Here is a 24,092-nt window from a genome sequence, read left to right as displayed (position 1 = left end):
ACTGACTTGGCATTGAGAGGGATTTTATCATACGCTGAAATCCAGCTGCAGAAGGGAAAGGGCATTAGAAGCTGAAAGACCCCAGAAGTGGCTCTGGTTTTCTACTCAAAATAACCACCCAGGGCTGATTTTCCCCAGCCCAGCACCTTGCAGTCATGCACCCAGCGACTAGTGACTTCGGTGTGCAGGCAGGCTCCCAAATCCAGACAGTGGCACTTCACATCCCCTTTCCCCTGGCGTCAGGGACTGCCCTGAGTGCCCATCCTGCAAACACTTACGCACCTGAGCCCTCCCACTGCGATCCAAGGATACTCCTACGGATGGAGTTAAACACGTGGCTAAAGCGTTTGCAGAGGTTCCAAAGAGCTGAGGCTCTGTGCAAAAGGAACATTACTTCAGTTATTCCAATCTTGGGTTGAGGAGATGCTCCTGCCCGCCCCCCGGCTTCACAGCTGAGTCTCCCACCCAGTGGAATTCTCCAAGGAACTTCGCACTCCAAGAGACAGCGGTGCCTGAAGTGGCCATTAGCCTCTTAAGTCCCTTTGGGAATCCAGCCCTAATCAGGACAAGTCCTCAGCTCCCTGCAGCTCTTCCGTTACCAGGGTCGCACGGTGCAGGTTTCCTCTCACCTATCAGACTTTGTTTTTAAAGGAAAGCTGAGATGCAGGAGATCAAGGTGGTGCTTCCAATGAACAAGTACCAGGTCACCCACCCCATGGGATTCAGCCTCGTATGGTCCTTGCTCCAGACCCCCAACTCTGTGGGTCTCAAGCAGGGGTACAGGTATGCCTGGCGCACACAGAGCTCTTCCGAGGAGTAGGTCAACTCATCTAGATATTGGCCTAGTTTTACAACGGGCTACATAAAAAACACTAGCGAAGTCAGTGCAAACTAAAATTTCAGACAGACACTGACTTGTTCATACTGTTCTGTACGCCACACACGGACATGTAAGTACAATACTTATTTCCAATGGGTTTATTTTATAATTATTTGGTACAAATGAGTCAGCAATTTTTCAGCAATAGTGGCTGTGGCAACATTTGTATTTTCATGTCGGATTTTCTAAGCAAGTCCTTTTTAAGTCAGGAGAAACTTGGGGTATGCAAGACAAATCAGACTCCTGAAAGGGGTGCAGTGGTCTGGAAAGGTTGAGAGCCACTGCCCTAACTCACCTCACAGCCTGGGACGTCTTCTCGACTGACGCTCCGCAGGGAAGTTAGAGATGAAGGACAACACCAGAGCTCAGCTTCCCATTACGGGGAGGGGGAGGAAAGACTCACCTCTGGGCCTTTCCTTGTTACAGGGACCCACAGTGACACGGACTCTCTCTCACTCTGCAGCTTCTCAGGCTCTGCTGCTGGGAACAGCTGCGGGTGGATAAAAGGCAGCCAGGTTCTGTCTGAGACGTGTGCCGCGGATCTGAAATGGATCTGCCAGAAAGAAGCGGCCCTGATATAAACAGTGCAACTGAGGATCCACATTTGTGTAGCTGTAATGTGAAGTACCCCCTGTTTAGTCTCCTGGGTAGGGCCCTACCAAATTCACCCATCCAGTTTGGTAAATTTCATGCTCATGAGATTTTTAAAAGTCCTTTAAATTTCACAGTTTTAGCTATTTCAATCTGAAATATCACCCTGTTGTAACTGTGTGGATCCCATCCCAGAAGAGGGTCGGAGGGGGGGGTCTCAGGGCTATTGGGGGAGGGGTGTCACGGTATTGCGACCCTGACTTCGGCACTGCTCCTGGCAGTGGTGCGACCTTCAGAGCTGGGCTCCAGGCCGGCAGCCACGGAGCTTTCTGCTGCTGGGGGAGGTTCCTGGAGGTGGCTCTGGTCTGGCCCTGGGAGCAGTCCATGCAGGGGACGAGGTCCGGTTAGTCCCCAGCCCAGCCCGAACTTGCAGCTAGAGCCTGGCACACGGTAGGAGCCCCTGCCCTGGATGCTCCCAGCCCTGCCCCTCCCCCGTTCCAGGGTCCAGCACTCAGAGGTTAAAAGGGCCTGGAGCTGGCGGGTGGCGGGGTTCCCTCCTGACCACCGCGCTCGGGACAGTTGCCCAGAGCACCCACCCGTAAGATTGGCCCTTCCCCTCCCCCTCCCCCACCATGCCACCCTCAATTCTGCACTGTTGCTGGCAGCAGCGCTGCCTTCAGAGCTGGGCACCAGACCAGCAGCTGCTGCTCTCTGGCCGCTCAGCTCTGAAGGCAGCGTAGACATAAGGGGGGCAGTACTGGGACATATTCCCCCCCTCCCCCGCCGAGCCAGATTTCACAGTCTGTGATGCATTTTTCATGGTCATGAATTTGGTAAAGCCCTACTCACGGGGCGGGACTGGGGCTTTAGGCAGAGCAGAACTCTGGGCGGTGCTGGGACTCAGGTGCCCCGCGCAGTCACAGTTCCTCTCCTCGGTCCTCCTCACCGGGCTGGGGCCTTGGGGTGTAATTTTTAACTGCCCCAAACCTGCAGTAAGTTAATACCCTGTAATGCTTCCCAGGGTACCCAGGGCTGGGAGGCACCTCGCCACCACCTGCCCTTTGCCTGAGGGAGCCTTGTCTGTGCCTGCCAGGGGTCAGCTCCCCAACTCCACTGGCCACACGCACTCGCTGCTGGGCCTGCCGTCACTGCAGGGTAGCAATAGGCCCACTCTGCCCTCAAGCCCTCTGAGCATCTGTCTGGAGCGTCCAGTCCCTGGTCCCCTGGGCACTGGCAGGATTCACAGATTCACTGTTTCCAAAGGAACAGTAACATCCTCGGCCCCAGCTTACCAGGTCCAGCTCAGATCACTGCTCCACTTAACACACAGTGCTGCCATAGGCTCACAGCGAAATCATGCCTCAGTTCAACAAAGCCAAGAGTCAAGTGGAAGTGTTGGAAACAAATGGTTACATATAACAAAGTCATAACATGTGTTCTAGAGCCTAGACCTAACTAACAAGGTATTCTCCTGTCTAACCAAGTACAGCTCACCCGAAATCCTTGCAGCACTTCACAGCCAGGCAGCCTCGGACCCTTCTTTCTTGAGACATGCGTACAGTCAGTTTGTCTCCAAGGGGAAGGATCCAGTATGTCTCTGCACACCGAGAGAGATCAGACCGATCCTTTGTCTTTATGCTTAAACACCACAGATGGACACACACACAGCCCCCTGCTGTTAGTTTCTTCCTGTAGATTTCCCTTTTTTGTGGATTTTGCAATCTAATTTTGCACCTGGCTCAGTGCGCAAAGAGACATCCAACATCAGGCACACAATACACAGAGGGCCAGACAGGGAGGTAACTTCAGTTGTCTCCTGTCTGAAAGGAGTATCTGGGGTACATCACCTCCCGTGACCTGCCTTAACTCCAAGACCTTAAGGGCATCATTGTCCGTCTAGAGACACAGCTCCTTACATAGTATCGGTACAGAGGTCTTGCTCCGATTATGGTGACCATTGGGTGACTGGCTCTTGACACAGAGCTGGCATACCCGCTTTTGTGAACTATTATGTAGACACCTGTGACTATCAGGCATCTCAATCAGGGGTACATGTACTCCTGGCGATACGCAGAGACCTTCCAGGTGATACATCAACTCATCCAGATATTTACCTAGTTTTAAAACAGGCTACATAAAAAGCACTAGCGAAGTCAGTACAAACTAAAATTTCAGATCGTGACTTGTTTACACTGCTCCTGAAAGAGGTACAGTCATCTGGAAAGGTTTAAAACGACTGATGTAAAGATCAGACCCAGGGGATTCCTGGAAAACCTTCTGTGCTGCCTGCCACTTGGCACCAAGTGGTCCCTGGGTCACATACATCTTTCCCCCAAACTCCATCTCTGGGCAGGCTCAGCTCCTCTCTCCTGCAAGGAGGGAACTGAAGCCAAGGCCGTGCAATAGCGCTGTCTGCAGTGTCTTGAGAGAGTGCGCGCCAACCTCAGGGCAGACTGCTGGGAACCAGGGCACAAATCCAAACTGGCTGAGAATTCTAGACCTAGATTTCACCAACCAAACATGCAGGGTAACCTCCTCCGGCATCCTTACAGCCTAGCCATGCAGTCCCCTTGGGTACTCCGATCTGTCTCGCAACCTAGGTGAGCCTGCCTTTGAGAGACAGATGGTCTCTCACACTCAGAATCACAACAGTATTCAGGTTACTCCCAGTCCCACAGGTCCAGGCACCCCAGGTGAACTGCACCTTAGACGTCACACCAAAGACTGCACACGTATCCAGTCTTATTATATGAGAATTTATTCAAAAGGAAATAAGATTTATTTACAAGGCTAAAGCAGGTGAACATACATACCTTTTGAAACTTTGTAGCTTAGTTGTGTAACAGAAGCATCTATAGCAGACATGGGGACTTTGGCATGACCTGCCACCTGGTCTGTCTGTGTCACACCTACCCTCTCCCTGCCCTTTTCAAACCCACTGGGCTCCAGGAAGGGAGAGAACAGACATTTCTCCTCTTACTCCTACGTTCCAGGCCCTAGGTGTCCCAAAAGGAGTGTAACAGGAGTCCTACTCCCTTGGCAGGTGCAGCGCTCTTAAAAAATGGAAAATTAAAACTAGTTTAAAACGTTTATTCTTTCATCCAAAGCAATATCTGGCAACAAAAACCAGGAACTGTTGGTGTAAACCTGCAAACTTCAAAATCAATTGGGTTTTCAAAACACCCCAAAAACTGACCCATAAAAAAATCTTGTTAAAAAGTTGCTGGGGGGGGGGGGGAATGGAGAACATCCCCCCTCAGCTCTATTCCATACCATAAAATGGGAATGAGGAATATTTTTAAAAGATTCCATAGATAATTTTCTGTAGTAAAAAGCTTCTGTGGGGGAATGTCAGGGCAGCGAAAGCTGAGCCTGGTGCCTTGGCTCGGTTAGGCAGAGTTCCTGGTGCAGCTGAGGAGGGGTAGGAAAGGCTGGATTTGAGCCGTTCCACTGGCGGAAAAAGAGATGGCACGGGTGGGGGGACAAGATGTGCAAATAGCATCTCTGGTTTTCACCTGAGTCCACAGTGCTCTGCCCAGTGATGCGCAGAGCATTCCCCGATATTCCGGAATTGCTCAGATGTGATGGTCACAAGAAATCACACTCCGGCTTTTCCAGGGCTAGATTCCATAATACTCTTGTTACCAGCCCCCGTCCACAGCAGCCTCCTGTGCCTGTGTAAATGCATCGGGTTTGGTGCAGATCCAGGGTCTCTCACTGGTGCATCGCAAGCTGCTGTCTGCACTCAGACCGTTCAGATACGCGCAGTCTCCTCCTCCTCCGATCGGAAACCTGCAAGACAGAAGCCAGGGAGCTGGTGTCAGGTAGGAGTTGGACATTTCCCATCAGTCACAGGCAGGGAGAGACGCTCTCGCACAGTGCAGGGAGCTGCTGCACTCACAGCCCCTCACAATTCCCCTTCCTGCACCTGCCACAGGCCCCAGCTAGAAAGGGGGCAGTGGGGCAGCAAGGCCAGGAAAGGTTCAAAGATCAACTGACCTCCATGGGGCATTTATGCTGGGTGGGTATTAACCCAGGTCCTACTCTCCCCCCCACACACACCCAGCTGGGTCTGGATGGGCCCCTGCAGGCCCAACCCACCCAAACTGCCCCGGGTGCAGGTTCCAGGTGACTCTCAGCGTGGCGAGAAGCAGCCGTAACGCCGCACAGAAGAGCTGGGTCCAGGGCTCCCTGGACAGTTTACATCAGCTCTCAGGCCAGAGGCCTGTCAGGACAGGCTGCATTGCAGGGGGTGGCTGGAGCGAAATGCCAGCAGCACAAACCCAGCGGCCAAGGGGTGACCCCAGCCACACACACAGAGCTTCCCGTCAGAGCTGGAGGCCAGCGCTTCCCACCTGGGAACAGGGTGGGATCCAGGCCCACAGGCAAATCCTCCCCCATGGTCCCATCCTGGCTACTCACAGTAGTCATCTGCTGGGCTGGGAGGAGGCCCAGCACTACTCTTTGGGCAGGCCGGGATCTCCCTGCCCTCAGGCCACCAGCCTCTGGCTCGGGGTGAGATCTGTCCCAGAGAAGGGAGAACCCAGCTCACAGCCACCTGAGCAGATGGCTGTGGATGGCTCCCCCACCAGCATCACCCCGGAAGAGCTCTAAGGGGATGGCAATGATGCACCCAGAGCCTTCTGCTGGGGTGGGCGCCCACAGGGTGGCAGATTTCAGGGTTAACACCCCACTGAGATGCCTGTTTACCCAGTTTGGGTAAATTGGCATCACATTAGCTATCCTCTAGTCATCGGGTACAGAAGCGGATTTAAATGACAGGTTACAGATGGGATATGCACCAAGCGTGCCCGGACTCAGCTCCTCACCCTGGTGTCAGCGGTGTGTTCTTGGTGCATGCTCCCAGTATGCCTGTTCTCCGCTCCACACCCACAGTGGTAGGGCTTCCCCACATACTGGCTCACAGGGGGTGCAGGAAGAGGTGCTCAGACATCCCCAGAGGGGCAGGGACCCACAGAGCCCAGCTCACATGAGGGGGTCGAGGATCATTGGGAGCGAGGGGGCTCAGGAGCCTCCCTCAAAAGCAATGGCCCCCCAGAACCATGCTCACATGAGGATGGAGGGCACAGAGGGTGGGGTCAGAACTACAGAGTTGGCCAGGGCCCTCTCCCCTCCCCCAGATCCTGCCACTCGCACAAGGGACAGGCACACATGGGAAGTTTTAGGGAAACAGGCTCAGACTCCACAAGAACAGGCCAAGGCCTTCCAGCTCCCAGATCCCATGGAGGTGTCAGCCATATATGGGCTGGGAGGTGCCAGATCACGACCCACACACCCCTGCTCCTATTCTCCCCCAGTCCCCATCCCTCACCCCCACTCCTCCCTTCTCAGTGCCCCACCCCACCTAGCCCCTAACCTCAACCCCTCTCTGCCCCTATTCCCAGCCACTCTTCCGTCCTTCTCACCCTCCGCTCCCAGCAAGCATTTGCATGTGGAATTCATTGTCATTTCAAAGACAGGGTTAGCACCTTCTGAGTATTCTGCTGTATTTGGATTAAGTTTCCCCAAAATAAATAATAACAATAATAATAAAAACCCTTGGAGAGAGGCAGATTAGAGCAAGATGCCTCCTTTTTTTAAGATACAGATTTCCTACCAAGGCTTGGATTTGAACTCCTAAGAGCATAAGACCTCCCACACTGGGTCAGCCCAAAGGTCCATCCAGCCCAGTGTCCTGTCTTCCAACAATGGCCAGGGCCAGGTGCCCCAGAGGGAATGAACAGAACAGGGACTCATCAAGTGATCCATCCCCTCTTGCCCATTCCCAGCGTCTGGCAGAGGCTAGGGACACCATCGCTGCCCATCTTGGCTCATAGCCATGGATGGACCTGTTCTGCATGAATTCATGGTGCCCACTGCGGTTCAATGGCTGGACCATTCCCCCTGGGGTCATAACTAGTTTTCAAGCTCCTTCCCCTCTCTCCCTGCACGGGCACAGCGTGATCTGCTTGGCGTGTGAGTCTCACACCGGCTGAGCAGCCGGCCAACCTAGAATCAAAGTGGTTCATAACGTGGTCATTTGATCTCCCCGAAAGGGCTGGGGGACGCCCTGCACTCTGCTGGGAGAACTCTCAGCCGCCTAAAAACAGAACAGGAGGACTTGTGGCACCTTAGAGATGAACACATTTATCTGAGCATAAGCTTTCAGGAGTTACAGCTCACTGCGTCGGATGCATTTAAAACCCTGGTGCAGTGATCTCAGCCCTGGCTGTAAGGAAAGCAGGTCAATTTTAGCTGGTTGGGGGCTTTGTTTGTGGGAGGAGGGGATCTCAGAAATCCCTTGTCCAAATGGCCCTGTGCCGCCCCCCCCCCCCCCCAAGGCACACAAACTGTCAAGGCTCCAAGTCAGTGGATGGATTTCAGAGCAGGCAGGAGATCGGTGCGTCAGGCAGAGAGCTGGCGCTTTGCTAGAATAAAATCTCTTTGGCTGCCCTCCACTAAGATCCCGTCCTTCAGCGCCTCGTCCCCAGGGCTCACTTGGGACCCCAAGTGAGTGTCAGCCCCAGACCCTCCCCCCCCCCCCCCCACGGCGGGCTGAGACACGCGACGCTGCCGGGACGGCAGTTCAGAGGGGGTGTTAGGACACTTTGGCCCATCAGTTAAAAGACAAAGAAACAAAGTCTGCCCTGGGGACCAACGGAGACGTCTTCCCTCATGACAGGGAAAAACCAGTTCCCCTTCTCACCCCAAAACGATCCGCGCTCATGATTTGCTGCCCAGCAGCGGAGCTCTTGTCTCGGGAGGCAACTTCAGCTCCTGCAGGTTACCCGCCTATTTTGCCCCCCTTAACCCTCCTTCCATCTGGTCAGCGCACAGCCCCCTCCCCAATAGACCCCGCCCGCCCCCTCCCCAATACCCCCACCCGATCAGAGCACAGCCCCCTCCCCAATAGACTCTGCCCAACCCCTCCCCCATCTGGTCAGCGCACAGCCCCCTCCCCAATGGATCCGGGGTTCCCCAGTGTGATCCATGCACCCACCCAGGTCTTCTCCTCCCCCCAAACCCGGCACCTCCCTGCTCGCCCCCTCCCCGATCCGTGCACAACACCAGCCCCTCCTCACCTGCTGGTGGAGATCCCCAGCCCCTGATCGCTCCGTGGGCAGCCAGCGCCTGGATCCTGGCTCGCAACTCGCCTAGGCTCGTGTCCCCTGGAGCGGGCTCAGAGCGAACCCGGCTGGCAGGCAGAGGGAGCAGCGAGGGGACGGGCTGCCCCGCTGGGAGCTGCCAGGCTCGGGGAGAGGGTCCCGCAGCTGCAGCCGCGCTCAGCTGGGCAGGTCAGCAACACCGAAGGGAAACGCACCCAGCTGTCTGTCCCCAGGGAGCGGGCGAAGAGCAGAGGCTCCAGCCGGTCAGGATGCCGCAGCGCTCCCCGCTCTTGTGTCGCTGCCTCCCGGGCTTATGGCTCGGGCTGGGCATGGGTGTCCTCCTTAAATACGCCACGCCACGAGATCCGGGGACACCGACATGGAATGATCCATATGAGGCGCATCGGGGAGCGGGATGGAGCCGCCCCCGCTGCGGCTCAATGCAGCGTAGCCAGCTGCCGGGGAGAGCGCCTGGCCTGAGGCTGTGGGGAAGTGGGCGAGTCGCCCGGGTCAGCAGCTTAGGGGCCGGGCAGGAGGGTCCCCTGGCCCGCGGGCCATAGTTTGACCACCCCCGCTATAGACTGTCGGGGAAACCGGCCCAAAGTGACGTATGATACCTTATTAGGCGCGTCTTCCAGACATGTGGGTGGGAGGGGCGGGGCTGTGTCCTCCTGCTGCTCCGCCCTCCACCTGTTCATAGACTATCAGGGTTGGAAGGGACCTCAGCCGGTCATCTTGTCCAACCCCCTGCTCAAAGCAAGACCAATCCCCACTTTTTGCCCCAAATCCCAAATGGCCCCCTCCAGGATTGAACTCACAACCTTGGGTTTAGCAGGCCAATGCTCAAATCACTGAGCTATCCCTACCCCCCAAAAGCAGGTCTGCATCCCTGGGTGGGCTCAAACCACCAACCTTTCGGTTAACAGCCGAATGCGCTAACCGATTGCACCACAGAGACTGGGCAGCCAGGCCCCAGGCAGGGAGCAAGTGGCCATAGCCAGCTGCTGGGGAAAGCCTGGCTGGGGAGGGGCGGCAGCAGCAGCCCGATCCCTGCCCGGGCTCAGCTTCCCGGCGAGCTGCAGCCCCTCCCCGGCAGGCCCTGTGTGCAGCAGCTGGCTGCGGAGGGGCGACAGCCCAGTCCCCCCACACTCGGCTTTCCGGGGCAGTGGAAGTACCTAAAAGTGTGGGGGACCACCACAGGAGCCTGAACCGGGGCCCCGCCCCCTGCACCACCCTTTCCCCTGAGGCCCCGCCCCCTCGGTCCTCCCCCCCACCTTACAATGTGGAAGTGGGAAGACAGGCGCTGGGGGGTGTGTGTGTCTCTCTCTCTCTCTCCCCAGCTTGCGGAGAGGCTCTGACCCGCCCCATCCCGTCCTCTCCCTCCCCGCAAGTTGCCTTTTGGCCCCTCCCCCAATACTAAAACAGACAAGTTCTTATAATAAAAAAGGGGACTAGCCACCCCCCACCCCCTTGAACTGCTGGGGGCCCCAAGCAATTGCTTAGGCTGAGTCTCTCTGTTTATACCCAGGGCTCTGAGTGTACGTAGCCCAGCCCGGCACATGTGCCTCAGTCTCCCCGCACCCTGCACCACCACCTCCAGCTGTCAAAACTGAACTCACCTGGGCCTGGGCCCCCCTGCCATGCCCCCCCCCCGAAAACTGTACACCCTTCTCTGCCCCGGCCCTGCTGGCTCCCCCTGGGGACGACACTACTCCTCCTGGTTCCACACCGTGACCGCCAAAGGCTCACAAACCAGCAGATAAAAAACTCTGCATTTAGTATTTTAAGTCTCATGATTTTTAAGTGGGTCTCACGGTTTTGAGGCCTGACTCATTTTGAACTCTTGCGTTTATCAATACAGAAATTATCTAACCCCTCTCTCTCTCTCTCTCTGTCACACACACACGCGTAACTTAGTCTTACACACCTGCTGTGGGCGCTGACGCCCTGGGCGCAGGAAGAGGGGGCGCGAGGGTGAGGCCTTGGGGGAAGGGGCAGAGTGGGGAAGGGGCCATGGGACAAATCAAACTTCTCAGGAGCCTGTCTGTGCCCAATATAGTTTTAAGGGGCTCCTACCTCCCCTCTCCTGCCATGGCTCTTAAAACCAACTGAGTATCTGAACCGTCTGCTGCCCAGGGCCCTGGGGTGAGCGGAGCTAACGCCAACCGCAGTATGGCCTGATACGGCCTGCACCCTATTTGTGAGACGAAGGGTGAGAATTTTCACCGGGAGTGGGCTCAAGACACTGCTGGGTAGCAGGCCCGGTACAGCCAACCAGAAATCCCCCCTATCATCACTGGGGTTGGGTCCAGGCGAGCAAGGAAAAGAGAGACGTCTGGTGCACCCCCCCTCCTTGCATTGCAGGCTGACATACTCGGTGGAGTGTGAACTACCGCCCTGCACCGCCTCACATACTTGATTTGCCACGGCTTTCATGGGACGGTGGAGGTTGATGCTTCCCTAAACCCTCGGGATACAACTTTCCGACTCTCTTTTCCCCTCCCGCACCCACTCACACGTTAAACCCCCTGAAAGTAGCAAACACTGAAAACCCATCGCAGGCAGCCTAGCTCCGGGCAAGCAGCAGGAATGGGACAGAAGGGCAGAAGCTCACGAGTTCTCCTCGCCCCTGGCAGAATGCCTTGTGCAGGTTGTACCTGGGGGGTGCAGGGGTGGAATGAGCCGGGGACGTGTGCCCGTTTGAGCGATTCATAGCAGGCAAACGAGGCACCTTTGGGGGAGCCTTGTCCAGGCCTGCCATGGGTCAGCTCTCTCAAACCACCACCCCTGGCAGCGCAGGCCTGACCTTCCAGCCCCCTGCAGGCCTCGCTCTCTGTGTACAGGTTAGCGATCGACACCCCCAAAGCCTCTGAGCGTCCCTCGGGAGTGCTCAGCCCGTTCCACTGAGCACACGCAGAACTGTGACTCTCTTCTCTCAGGCGCGGTCCACAGCAGCTTGTAAGATTCAATTCAGGCCAACCACTCTATTGAGAACCCAGCACTTAGATATAGAGAAAACAGGAACGAGTTTATCATCAAAGAACAGAGATGCAAGCGAGAGTGAATAAATACTGGAAAGTAATGGTTACATAGAAAACCAAATCCTCACACTTTCTAGAGCCGGGGTTCTCACAAATTTTTGGCAGCCTCAGCATGCGGCTCTGACAATACTTTACTAACTCTAGGAAAAACAAACAAATAAATTACATGTGCATATTTACATAGGGATTTTTTGCAGACTCAATAATAAATATAAGGTACAGTTGTGTCCTATCTTTACTGGACCTAAACACAGAACAAACCAGTGCTTTGCACAGTCTTGTCTTTTTTGTTGTTCTTTTGCTTTTTTGGTCAAAGGTGGAGGGCTGTACAAAAACTCTGAACTAAATTTAAAAATGCTTTACATAATAGAAAGAATAATGACTAATAATGAGAGAATGTATCTGCCAATATGTCCAAAATTTCTTTCACAGACAAAAAAAACCCCATCAACCTAGCCCAGTAATAATAATGATAATAGCAACAACAAAATCTGAGCCATTGCTGTTGTCTTTTCAGCTTGGTTTTTGCATCATTTAACAGCTTGCGCCTCTGAAGCTCACCATGGTAATTTGGTTCAACTTTTGCATGAGTGCTGTAGGGACGTTGCACGACATAAGTTTCAATTTGATGAATTTCTCTCTCACCCTGCAACTTGCTCAGAAACGGAATCGGATATCTTCAGAAACACAGGAAACTGCCTTTCTCCCTGGTGCTGAAGTGTTCCTTTTTCTTTCTCTGTTTTGCTTTTCTTAGCAGAAGGTCCCAGAGGAGCCACCTGCTGTCACATTCAAGGTCATTTTCTGGCACTAGATTATTTGAAATACTTTCTGATACCCAGTCACATTTTTAACTTTCACCTCCCCCCCCATGAACAATCACAACCTACCCAAACATCACACAGTGAGATGGCCCATAGCCACTTACAGAGCTACAGTAACATGAGATGTAAACAGTGATTAGAGGTCTATAAAATCATGAGTGGTGCGGAGAAAGTGACTAAGGAAAAGCTATTTACTTGTTCCCATAACACAAGAACTAGGGGCCACCAAATGAAATTAATGGGCACCAGGTTTAAAACAAATAAAAGGAAGTTCTTCTTTACACAGCGCACAGCCAACCTGTGGAACTCCTTGCCTGAGGAGGTTGTGAAGGCTAGGACTATAACAGGGTTTAAAAGAGAACTGGATAAACTCATGGAAGTTAAGTCCATGAATGGCCATTAGCCAGGATGGGTAGGGAATGGTGTCCCTAGCCTCTGTTTGTCAGAGGGTGAAGATGGATGGCAGGAGAGAGATCACTTGATCATTGCTTGTTAGGTTCACTCCCTCTGGGGCACCTGGCGTTGGCCGCTGTCGGCAGACAGGATACTGGGCTGGATGGACCTTTGCTCTGACCCAGTCTGGCCCTTCTTATGTTCTTAGCCAAAGAATACACTTTGCGACTTCAAAGAAAACCACACCGATGTAGCTCAGCTCTGCTGGCATGGTACTATTTAAAAGGGAGCGCGCATTAGGATTTATGGCATTTAGAAGGCACCTTTAATACTTAATATCTCAGCGATTCTTGGGGCACTTTGGAGGCTCTTGTGGCTGCAAAACAATCAGCTGGTGGCTGCATTTGAGAAATGCTGTTCTGGAGTCTAAACGAACAAGGCCTTCCCTTCTCTCATTTCCCCAGCGTGTGGCTGAGACTCCTACTCATGAGATCACTCCCTCTCAGCTGCAGAGAAAAGCTTGACAATGTGACCCTGAGTTTAAAGGTTCAAAAGCAGAAGGCACATACGAAGAATCCACAGTTTAAACGAGACACACTTAATGCTTGAGGGCCCCGCTGCCTGATTTTGAGATCCTGGCCAGGCTGACGAATGGGGTCTTGGCTCGTTCAAGTAGGTGTGAGTTGGATCAATGTCACTTCTAGGAATCTCATTTCGAGCCCCCTTCCAGTGCAGTCTCTTTTCCCATCACATACACCTCAGGTTTGCTACAGATCCACCGTCTTTCCATGTAGCACGGTGAGCTGCTGACCCCTTTCTCATTGTTAAGATACGCCCAGTCACCTCCTCCTCTTATCTGAAACCTGCAACACAGAAGCCAGGGAGCTGCAGTCAGGCAGAGGCCGGGCATTTCACACCAGTCCCAGCCAGGGGAGCCGTTCTCCACAGTGCAGGCCTGAGTGCGGAGCAGCTACTCTCCCAGCCCCTCAGGAGCAGAGCTCAGGACAGCGGGGGCTTTGCAGAACCGCTGACTGTTCGTGACCCTCTAGGCTGAGCAGCCCACAGGGGTGCTGGAGAATGGAAAGTCCCCAGCAGGACGGAGAGAATTTGTTAGACTGATTGTCAAAAGGGACCGGTCCTCTAACGAGAGGGGCAGACCATCACCAGAACGAGACGACCGAGCAGGAAAAGCGGGGGGCAGGAGGGATCTCACTCACTTCCTTGAAACACACGGAGCAGAACCAAGATGACACTGAAAGAGGAAATTGCATTCAGGGGTTTCCTTTTCCATTGATCTATAACTCTTGAGCTTTCCATTGGGGATGGGGGAAAAAGAGAGTGTTGAAGAAGTTCCTTTGTGAAACCATGTGTGCCTTGTTTGTAATCCTCACGTGACCCTCCCAGAGTTCATCTGGAGTGGAGGGTGGAGCTCTAGGGACAACATGCCTCTCGGGAGGTTTGGGAGGGTTCAGACCTGGTTTTGGGTCCTACAGCAGATGATCTGCAGGGTCCCACCTCCTAAGGAGGGAACCAGACAGGGAGTCTGTACCCCAGGAGAGGGCCATAGAGGCCCAAACTCGGGACAGTGTCTGGAGGCTATTCAGACCCAGTGAGGCTGGAAGCAGGTGGGATCCAAAGGTTGGGTCCAATACAGCAGAATGGGGACTGTCCATTGGGGAGCCCTGACCCAGCGCCATAACAGCCTGAGTTTTCAAAGTACTGAAGTAACCCAGACCAGGGAAGTGGGGGGTCTCCATCCCCCTCTAATGGCTGGCCTGCATAAGAGCTTTATCAGTCGGGGGGGGGGGTTCAGTTAAAGAAGTGGATTCTTTCGCTCCTATGGCAGAGGCTCATGCTTCTAGTGCTGAATTCCGGGGTTCAAACCCTGCCCCGGGCTCAAGGTTTTGTGATCACACTTGGAGCCCACTGAAACCCATCGCGGGGTGTTGGCTGGGCAGCCATCACTACTGTACCCCGTTCCAGTGGGAGCCCCAGGCGTCCAGCACCTGTGAACCGCAGGCTCCTTTAACATCGGTGCCTTGCTGCAGATTCAGAGGCCTCACCAGCCAAGTCACTCAAACCTGCCGGCTGAAATCCCCAGCGGGACCTGCACCTGCCATGCACTGCTCGACATGCTGCCCTCTCTAGCAGCCACTGTTAACCTGAGCTCCCTGCTGCCTCCTTTCCGCAGGGGGGGTCAGACACCCCAGGGACCTTGCTGAAGAGGGCTGGGGGAGAACAGCGAGTGTCCCAGCTGAAATCCCAGCGGGCTGCGAGGGCACCTCTGGCTGTGGCGGGCTCTGTCTCCGGCCCAGCTCCGTGCTGCGGGGAGGAGCCGAGAGTTCAGGGACACGCCGGCTCCCATCGGTCTCCGATACACGCAGGACGCAAACGGACCAGGGTTGTGTCTGGTTGTTTCACTAGCACTGAATGGTGGATCTACCTGAGCTCAAACAGCTCAGACACCAGAATCCCCAAGCCCAGGGAATTAGTACAAAGGGGCGAGAGAGACTCACATGTGGTTGAATTCGGGGCCATTGGTCCATTTCCAGGGCTGACCCTGCTCCCTCCGGAGGCCGATCCAGTGGTCACGAAAATCCTTATGGTGCAGCAGGAACGCCTTAAAGAAAGCTGAGGGACAGCAGGTATCAGCCCCAGCTCCAGTGCTTCCCCACCCCCACCCCCACCCCCCAGGGCTCTGTGCTGCAGAGAATCCCAGTAGCATATTCATAGAGCATCAGGGTTGGAAGGGACCTCAGGAGATCTTCTAGTCCCACCTCCATCCCCAATTAGATCATCCAACAGATGTTTGCCCCGTATCCCTAAATGGCTCCCTCAAGAATTGAACTCACAACCCTGGGTTTAGCAGGCCAGTGCTCAAACCACTGAGCTATCCCTCCCCCCATATTGAAGGGTGCTCAGTTTATTTTCGGTGGGGGGTGGTGTTTCCCCTCCCTTTTGCAAAGTACAAGATCACCCAGGCAGTATTAACCCTCCCCCTGCACAGAGCAGCCCCACCCCGGTGCTCCCAGTCACCCGCACCCCAAGTCCCCCTGGGCTGGGGGCAGCTGCTGGGTCTGAGCTCTCTGCAGAGAGTCTCTTCTCACAGATCAGCCCCCGCTCACCACAGCAAGGCAGGAGGAGGGAGCGAGTCAAGCTGAAGTGGGAGGGGTCAATGTGAGAGGATCCCCTCCTCCCCCGCCTCCTCAGCTGGCTGCTCCTTTCCCATCCCCACAACAGGAGCACTGGCTGGGTTCTCAGTCCCCCTCCAGCAGCCAGCAGGCCAGGAGATGCCTGAGCCAGCCCTGCCCTAGGCAGAAGCTGTCTCCCTATTTGGGGAGGGGGGAGTGGAGAATGGGCAATCCCTGTGATCACACACTGACAGTAGGGCCCTGGGCCCAGCCAGGGCTGGGATTCAGATCCTGGAAGTTCATTCACTCCGGCCTCCCAGCACGGGAGGGGGCAGAGCTGCTCCTCACCCCGCAGGGGCAGAGCCGAGGTCCTACTGCAGCAGCCGCCGCTGAGCCAAGGCCAGTGTCTGGCAATTCGAGATCTCTCACCATTTCCTGCTCACTGTCGATCCCAGCCAGGGAGGCACCCGGGGCAGAGCAGCGGCTCTGGCTGTTGGTCCAGCTCCCTTCCCTCTCGGAGAAATAGTAGCATTTCCCTCGGTATCCGACCCAGCTGTCTGGGCACGAGGGTCCAGCAGGGGGGCACAGATCAGCTGATGAAAGCTTAGATGCCAGCACTGAGAATGAGACAGTCACACGGAGGGTAAGAGTTGCACCTAGAATTGGGCATTTGACTGGTACAAAAATTGGTCAGTTGACCAGTCAAATGTGTCAGATAGTGGTCAGATATTTTAAAATACTAAATTTATCAGAACAGTAACTAAAAAGAGCAAGACGTCATTGTCTCCAGTAGGTTTAGCTTTAGATAGATACGGATCTACCTAATTTTTTTAAAAAAATGTACTTCATTGACAGGTTTCAGAGTAACAGCCGTGTAAGTCTGTATTCGCCAAAGGAAAAGGAGGACTTGTGGCACCTTAGAGACTAACCAATTTATTTGAGCATAAGCTTTCGTGAGCTACAGCTCACTTCATTGGATGCATATTCCACGGTATGCATCCGATGAAGTGAGCTGTAGCTCACGAAAGCTCATGCACAAATAAATTGGTTAGTCTCTAAGGTGCCACAAGTACTCCTGTACTTCATTGAGTTATTTTAACTCAGAAAAAAAAGGCAAAACACTGAAACCAAGTTCTGAAAAACACCAGTGAGGCTCCAAGGTGCAATCCGAAAGGCAGGCTGCCTCCTACAACCAGGGCTCTCGCTGGAGCATTTGATTGCGGCCAAACAGGCAGTCAATTGACCGGCTTGCCAAGCCTACTGGGATCCCCAGCTGGGGCTGGTCCAGGGCAATCAGACGCAGGGGGACGGAGGCGTTTGTCACAGTAAATTTGCCTGGCAAGAAGGATTCCAGGGACACTCCCAGCCTGGGAGGGACTGACACAGCTCAGAGCATTTCACCCCAGGCACAAGATCAACAGCTGGACCTTCAACCTCGCAACAAACAGCAGGCGAACAACTGAGAAGAACGTGGGCACTTTCATTCCGGGACATGAAAGCCACAAGGGGGTGCCAGAAATCACAGCCACGGGAAGTGACCTGTTGCACTGTGGGCCAGGAATGATGTAACTTTATTCACCTCCTACCTGCAGACTTTTCTTTCCCCAAACACAGCAGCAAGAAAGGCACTTTCTGGAAGCCCTCACGGCAGTGTAACCCTTTCAGAGCCATGAAAGAGCAGCAGGGGGGTCACCCATAAGTGACACCAAAGAGGATTTGAAAGGCCTGTCTAGTTGAGAGGAGTCGGACTCAAACCCCTCCAGACACTTTTGAGCACATCACTTTTCTTTGCACCACAGTAACTCGGTAGCTGGTTTTCAAGCCTTCCCATGTGGCTGGCGCTCAGCGTGGAACAGACACTCTGAGTCGGGAAGAGTTAGGAAACGTGGCAGCGGTGATCAGAAAACGAGCATGTGTTCACCTCACTCACAAGGCATGTCTGACCCTGTAGATTTCACTGTCCAGTGCACGGTAGCCCACACCCCTCCCCTACTGAACTGAGCAGAGAAGTCAGTGACTAACAGTTGATGGCACAGGCTGTCTCCACCATCCATCTCCAGGTCAGATGCCACATGTTCTGCAGAGCTCCCTGCACCTGCAGGTGTGTAACCAACCCTAAGCTCACAGATTCCCACCTTACACAGCGAGAGTCAATGCTGCCCATTGCAACAGCCTGCCATTACAGCAGGGAGCTGGGATTCAGGGCCCATCTGTATCCGAGCAATCTGCACCGGTATAATCACAGTGACGCAGTGACATCAGGGCAAACACCTCCTGGAGATGCGCTGGAACAGTGCGGCTCGCTCTGGTAACTTCCTGCAGTGAACTGCACCAAGGCAAGCTGCTTTGTGCACCAGTGCGGTGCGTCTCCTTTAGCGGTTTGCCCCAATTCAACGGCACGGATGTCATGACATCGGCACAGAGGATTCCTAATGCAGACAGACCTGGATTCAATCCCCTTTGCCAGCTGCTAAACCCTCCTGGGGCCCAGTGATCAGATCCCAGGGCAGTAGAGAAATCCCTCCCCCGACAGTCTCCAGCACCCCCTGCCCCAGACGACGGGGGGATACAGCAGGGTTCATGTTCACGGCAAACAGAAGCCCTCTGCACGAGCACACGCCGTCTGTGCAGCCGGGAGGAGTGAATGGTGCTACGGGAGCCTTCATGGCCACGCTCAGCGATTGGGGGGTTTCCACACTGCGCTGGTGGAGGGGTCTAGACTGAGCTCTATGGCTCCTTTCAATAACACGGCAGCACCTGCCGCCTGGCCACAGGCGTGACCTGAAGATCCAGGAAGGCCAGGCTGGTAACCTCAGAGCAACACAGGGAAGGCAAAGGGCTCAGGGTTGCACTGCACCCTGTCCCACTGGATACCCTGGACAGGGACTGCTTCACGGTGCGTGGCAAAGGTGACTTGGACCCAAAGTGCTCAGAGAGGGGCTGTGGGGGGCTAATGTCAGTCAGATCGTCCCGACACAGAGAGTGCCCAGGTGCAGGGGTCTGGGAGGGAGCAGGAGGAGGGTCGGGGAGGAACATCCCCAAGGAATCCTCTGTCCCAGGGGCAGAAGCCAGACAGGCCGGGAGGAGAGAGGGACCGTGGCAGGTCACGGGGAATGGGATGCACGGAGATTGTAGATGGAGGGGAAGGGAGCGGGCGGAAGCTGGGAACTCACCTGCCAGAGCAATGATGGCAGCGATCAAAGCAGACGATACAACTCTCAGTGCAACCACAACTCCACAGGTTGGGCTTTTCTGGCAGTTCCAAGGAGGGTCTGAAACAGAAAGACCCGTCAGGCAGGGCTGGGAGGACACGTCTCACTGACAGCACCAGGGCTGGAGCTGCCCTGGAACAGGCACCGTTCTGTCGATTGCTCCTTCCCTCAGACGCTCTGGGAGAGGAGCCCAGAGGGTCAGGCAGACCCCCCCCACCCCCAAGGGCAGATGGAGGGTCCATGGCTCCCCAGAGCTGCCCTGGGGCTGTTACCAAGATCTGGCTCTGACTGGGTAGCAGGGCCTCAGAGCAGCAGCCGGGCCATGGTAAGAGCCGCAGCTGTGGGGAACTACAGACCCTCCACCTGCTCTGGGCAGGGAGACTGGGGGAGGGATACGGACCAGAGGCTGCTCTTGGTCCCCCACCCCAGGCAAGTGGAGGGTCATCCACGGCTCCCTGCAACTGCCTGGACTCCCCAGCTGCCAGCCAGAGACGGGGTGGGGGGGACCTCAGGGGGAAGAGAACGGGGAGGGGCAGGGCCAGTGACAAAAAGTGGGAGGGCCATGCACCCTTCCAGCACCCCGGGCAGTCTCAGTGTCTCTCTCCAGCCTGCTCCCAGGCAGAGATGCCTCCATTACCTGGGTTCCCTCCAGTCTCCCGATGTCCATTGCCATTAAACACAACTCCTGCAGCGGGTCTTCGCTCTCAGCAGCCCCAGCTGCTGGCCCCATCGTCTCTCTCAGCGACACTCAGGCCACAGACGCTGCAGCAGGTGCTGGGCTGGGGTCGGCTCCTCTCGGTCTGAGTGAGTCCGATTTGGCAGCAGCAAAGCTGAGGCGCAGGTCCTGGCCCTGGCTCCCCGTCCCTGCTCCAGGCTCTCCAGCCGATCTGAAACCGAGACGGACCAAGCAGGACAGGTCAGGGGTGGGGGAGGCGATTTGTGGTTTCTCGTTCCCTGCCCAGCAGCCCAACCCCCTGCCAGAGGCGGTGCCATGATGATTAAAACCCCTTCACTCCCATCGGCCCCTCCGCCCCCCAGGGCCTCAGAGACCTGATCTGCTACAGGCCCCGCTCACCCGTGACAGGCACTCAGCTTGGGGGTGGGGGAGAAGACCCTCCTCTCTCACACAATCCTCCTGGAAGTAAGTGTGAGTCGGATATCAGAAGGGGTGGGGATGGGGCTCAAAACAGCCCTGTCCCTGACCCAGCCCCCTCCTTGAAGGACAGGACTTGAACCAGTGTCCTGCGCTCCTCTGCCCAGCCCCTCCTTTCCCTTCTGGGGGGGGGCTCTCCCGACCCCCCCCCCCGCCCTTCGGCCCGGGGCCTGCCCCCCAAATCGCCCCCCTTTGGCTCAGAATCCCCGCCCTTCGGCCAAGGACCAGCCGCCGCGCTGCCCTCCCCATGCGGTCCCCAGGCACTGCCCGAGCCCCGCCCCCCATTCAGATCCCCACCTCGATTTGGTCCCCAGCCCCCGCCCGAGCTTGGCCCCCATTCGGAGCCCCGCCCCCCATGCGGTCCCCAGCCCCAAGCCCGAGCCCCTCCACCCATTCGGGCCCCAGCCCCTCCTCCTCCAGTCCCTGGCCCCTCCCCCTCCGGTCCCCAGCCCTGAGCCCCGCTCCCCATTCGGGCTCTGGCCCCGAGCCCTCCCCATTCGGTCCCTTCCCCCTCTGGGCCTCCGATCCCGCCCCATTCGGTCCCCAGCCCCTCCCCCTCCGGGTCCCCGGCCAGCCCCCTCCCCATTCGGGCCCGCGGTCCCCCCTCGCCCCAGCCTGGCTGTGGCTGGAACCAGCCCGCAAACCCCCCCGCACAGCGAGCGAGCCACCGCCTAGCAGCCAGCAGCACCCACCAGCCCGGGGACCGGGAGCGTCTCACTCCGCGGGAAGAGCGCCCAGCGCCGAAGCAGGGGGAAGGAGCTGAGGTCCCACCAGCCAGGCTCGACCCCATTACCCGCTAAGTTTGCAGCCAATCAGAGCCGACCTAAGAGAACAGCTGAGCCTTCGGTTCCCAAGTTTCATCACAACAAGGGCCAGTCCCCGCCCTCAGTCCCGCCTCCATTTAACCCGGCTCCCCCTGCTCTATTGCATCCGACACAAACTGCTTGTCTTCGCTTTCAAGGCCCTTCCCGTACTGTCCTCTCCCAACCGGACATCTCTCATTCACCGTCCCAAGGTGTTGACTCCCACCTCCAAAACTGTATCTATGCAAACTGAGGCACCTATCCTCCTTTCAGGTATTTTGTTCATCCCTTGACTGGTGACACATGTGAACCCCCCCCCGCCCTTCGGCCCGGGGCCCGCCCCCCGAATCACCCCCCTTTTGCCCAGAATCCCCGCCCTTCGGCCACGAACTGGGCCCCGCCGCCGTGCTGCCCTCCCCCCCCCGAGCCCCACCCCGCATTCGGGCCCCAGCCCCTCCCCCTCCGGGCTCCTGCCCGAGCCCCCCCGCCCCCGCATTCGGGCCCCAGCCCCGAGCCCCAGCCCTCCGGTCCTGAGCCCTCCCCCTGCCCATTCGGTCCCCAGCCCCTCCCCCTCCGGGCTCCTGCCCGAGCCCCCCCACCCCCGCATTCGGGCCCGCAGTCCCCCCTCGCCCCAGCCCGGCTGTGGCTGGAACCGGCCCGCAAATCCCACCGCGCAGCGAGCGAGCCACCGCCGAGCAGCCAGCAGCACCCACCCACCCGCGGCCGGGGCAGGGACCCCTGGGACCCGGAGCGTCTCACCCACGGGAACAGTGCCCGGCGCCACAGCCGGGGGAAGGAGCTGAGGTCCCACCAGCCAGGCGGGCTCGCAGCCGGATCGCGCCGGGTGAGTTCGCAGCCACGGAGCGGCCGAAGAGCAACCGGCGTCCCTGTGACCACTGCACCAGCTTCGTTTCCACGTGGGTCTGAAGAGCGGAAACGTCAGTGCCTGGGTGTCACAACAGCGGCCGATCCCCGCCCTCAGCCCCGGCTCCATTTAACCACTGGACCCCTGGCCACTCCGCTCCCGACAAACCTTCCCCCTCTCTCCCGGGCTGGCCTGGTGCCCGAGCGGCGTCCCGCCGCACCAGGCAAAGCTCCGATCGGGGCTCAGTCCTCGCCCTCCCTGGCCTGCCCGCCCTCCTCCTGAAACCTTGTCCTCCCTCTGCCCTCCCCTGCTCCCCCGACCCCTCTGATCGCTGCTTCCCCCTCCTTCCATCTCCGGGGCCCTTCCACAGGCTCTGTCCTTGGTCCCCTGGGGCTGACCAAATAGTATATAAACACATAGGGCGGGGAGGGTCCTCAATGGTTTGTTTTGGTGTAACAATGTGTTACAAGGAGGGGGGAGGTCTTGAAAAAAAAAAAAAACACCAGTAAATGTGACATGGTTTATGGCCAGCCTCCCTCTTCTGTTCTCTTCTCCCTCTGCCCCTCCTCTCTGGGTTGTCTCCTCTGTAAACACAAATTCAACTCCCCTCTGGATGCTAACAACTCACCCATTTGCCTCTCTGCACCAGCCCCATCTCCTGCTGGCCAAATGAACACCTCAGCCTGTCTCTGGGACATCTCCTTGTGCCTACCTAGCTGTCAGCTCAAGCCCAACATGGCTAAAGCAGAGCTCTCTGTCTCTCCCCTCCTGTCCAAGCCCTCTCTATTACCTCCTTTCTCCATCGCTGTGGACAACGCCAGCATCCTGCCTGTCACTCAGGCCCATAACCTGTCATCTTCCACTCACACCTCTCTCTAGGTCAGGGGTGGGCAAACTTTTTGGCCCAAGGGCCACATCAGGGTTGCAAAACAGCATGGGGGGCTGGGTAGGGAAGGCTGTGACTCCCCAGGTAGCCTGGCCCCCACCCCCTATCCACCCCCTCCCACTTCCCACCCCCTGACTGACCGCCATCCCTAACCGCCCCCTCTGGGACCCCATCCCCTAACCAACCCCTGTCCCCTGAGTGCCCCGACCCCTCTCCACACCCCTGCTCCCTGACAGCCTCCCCCCCAGGAATCCCACACCTATCCAACCCCCCGTTCCCCATCCCCTGACCGCCCAACCCAGAAACTGCACCCCATCCAACTGCCCCCTGTCCCCTGACTGCCCCTTATCCAACCCCCCCCCACCCACCCGCTTACCACGCTGCTCAGAGCAGCAGGAGCTCGCAGCCCCACCGCCCGGTAGGAGCAGCGGGCCAGAGCGCTGGCGGCTCAGTGAGGTGAGGCTGCAGGGGCGGGGGGACAGCAGGGGAGGGACCGGGGGCTAGCCTCCCCTGCCTGAAGCTCAGGGCCTGGGCCGGACAGTCCCGCAGGCCGGATGTGGCCCGCGGGCCGTTCTTTGCCCACCTCTGCTCTAGGTCCTCACATCCAGGGCTGTGCTTAAGTCTTGTGGAGTTTTCCTGCATAACATCTCTAAGATACAGCCTTTCCTCTCCATCCACACAGCTAAAATTCCCATCGAGGCTCTGATCACATCACATCTCAGTTACCGCCACATGCTTCTCTTCTCCCTCTTGCCCAGCTCAGATCCATTCAGAATATTGCTGCAAGCTGCAAAGATCATTCTCCTAGTCCACTGCTTTCACCATGTCACCCCTCTTTGCATCCCTCCACTGGCTCCCCCTTCTCTATTGCATCAAACAGAAGCTGCTTGTCTTCGCTTTCAAGGCCCTTCCCGTACTGTCCTCTCCCAGCCTGACATATCTCATTCATTCTACCAAGGGGTTGACTCCCACCTCCAATCGGTCCATGCTGCCAGCAACACCCACTTGTTAAATTTTCAGACAACCCCATTCGTGCTTTCTGCCACATGCCCTTCATGCTCGGGAGGAGAGCCCCTTAAACATTTGCAAACCTACCTCATTATCCATCTCCAATTCCCAAATCAAAGCTCTTCTTTGCCCTGAGGTCTACCAAAAATTCACCAGCCTGTCTCCTGGGGTGCTGAGACCACTGCCTATCATACCGACTAAT

The sequence above is a fragment of the Eretmochelys imbricata genome, chromosome 14 (assembly GCF_965152235.1).
Source record: "Eretmochelys imbricata isolate rEreImb1 chromosome 14, rEreImb1.hap1, whole genome shotgun sequence".
NCBI classification, from domain to species: Eukaryota; Metazoa; Chordata; order Testudines; family Cheloniidae; genus Eretmochelys; species Eretmochelys imbricata.
This window is presented reverse-complemented; position numbering follows the sequence as displayed.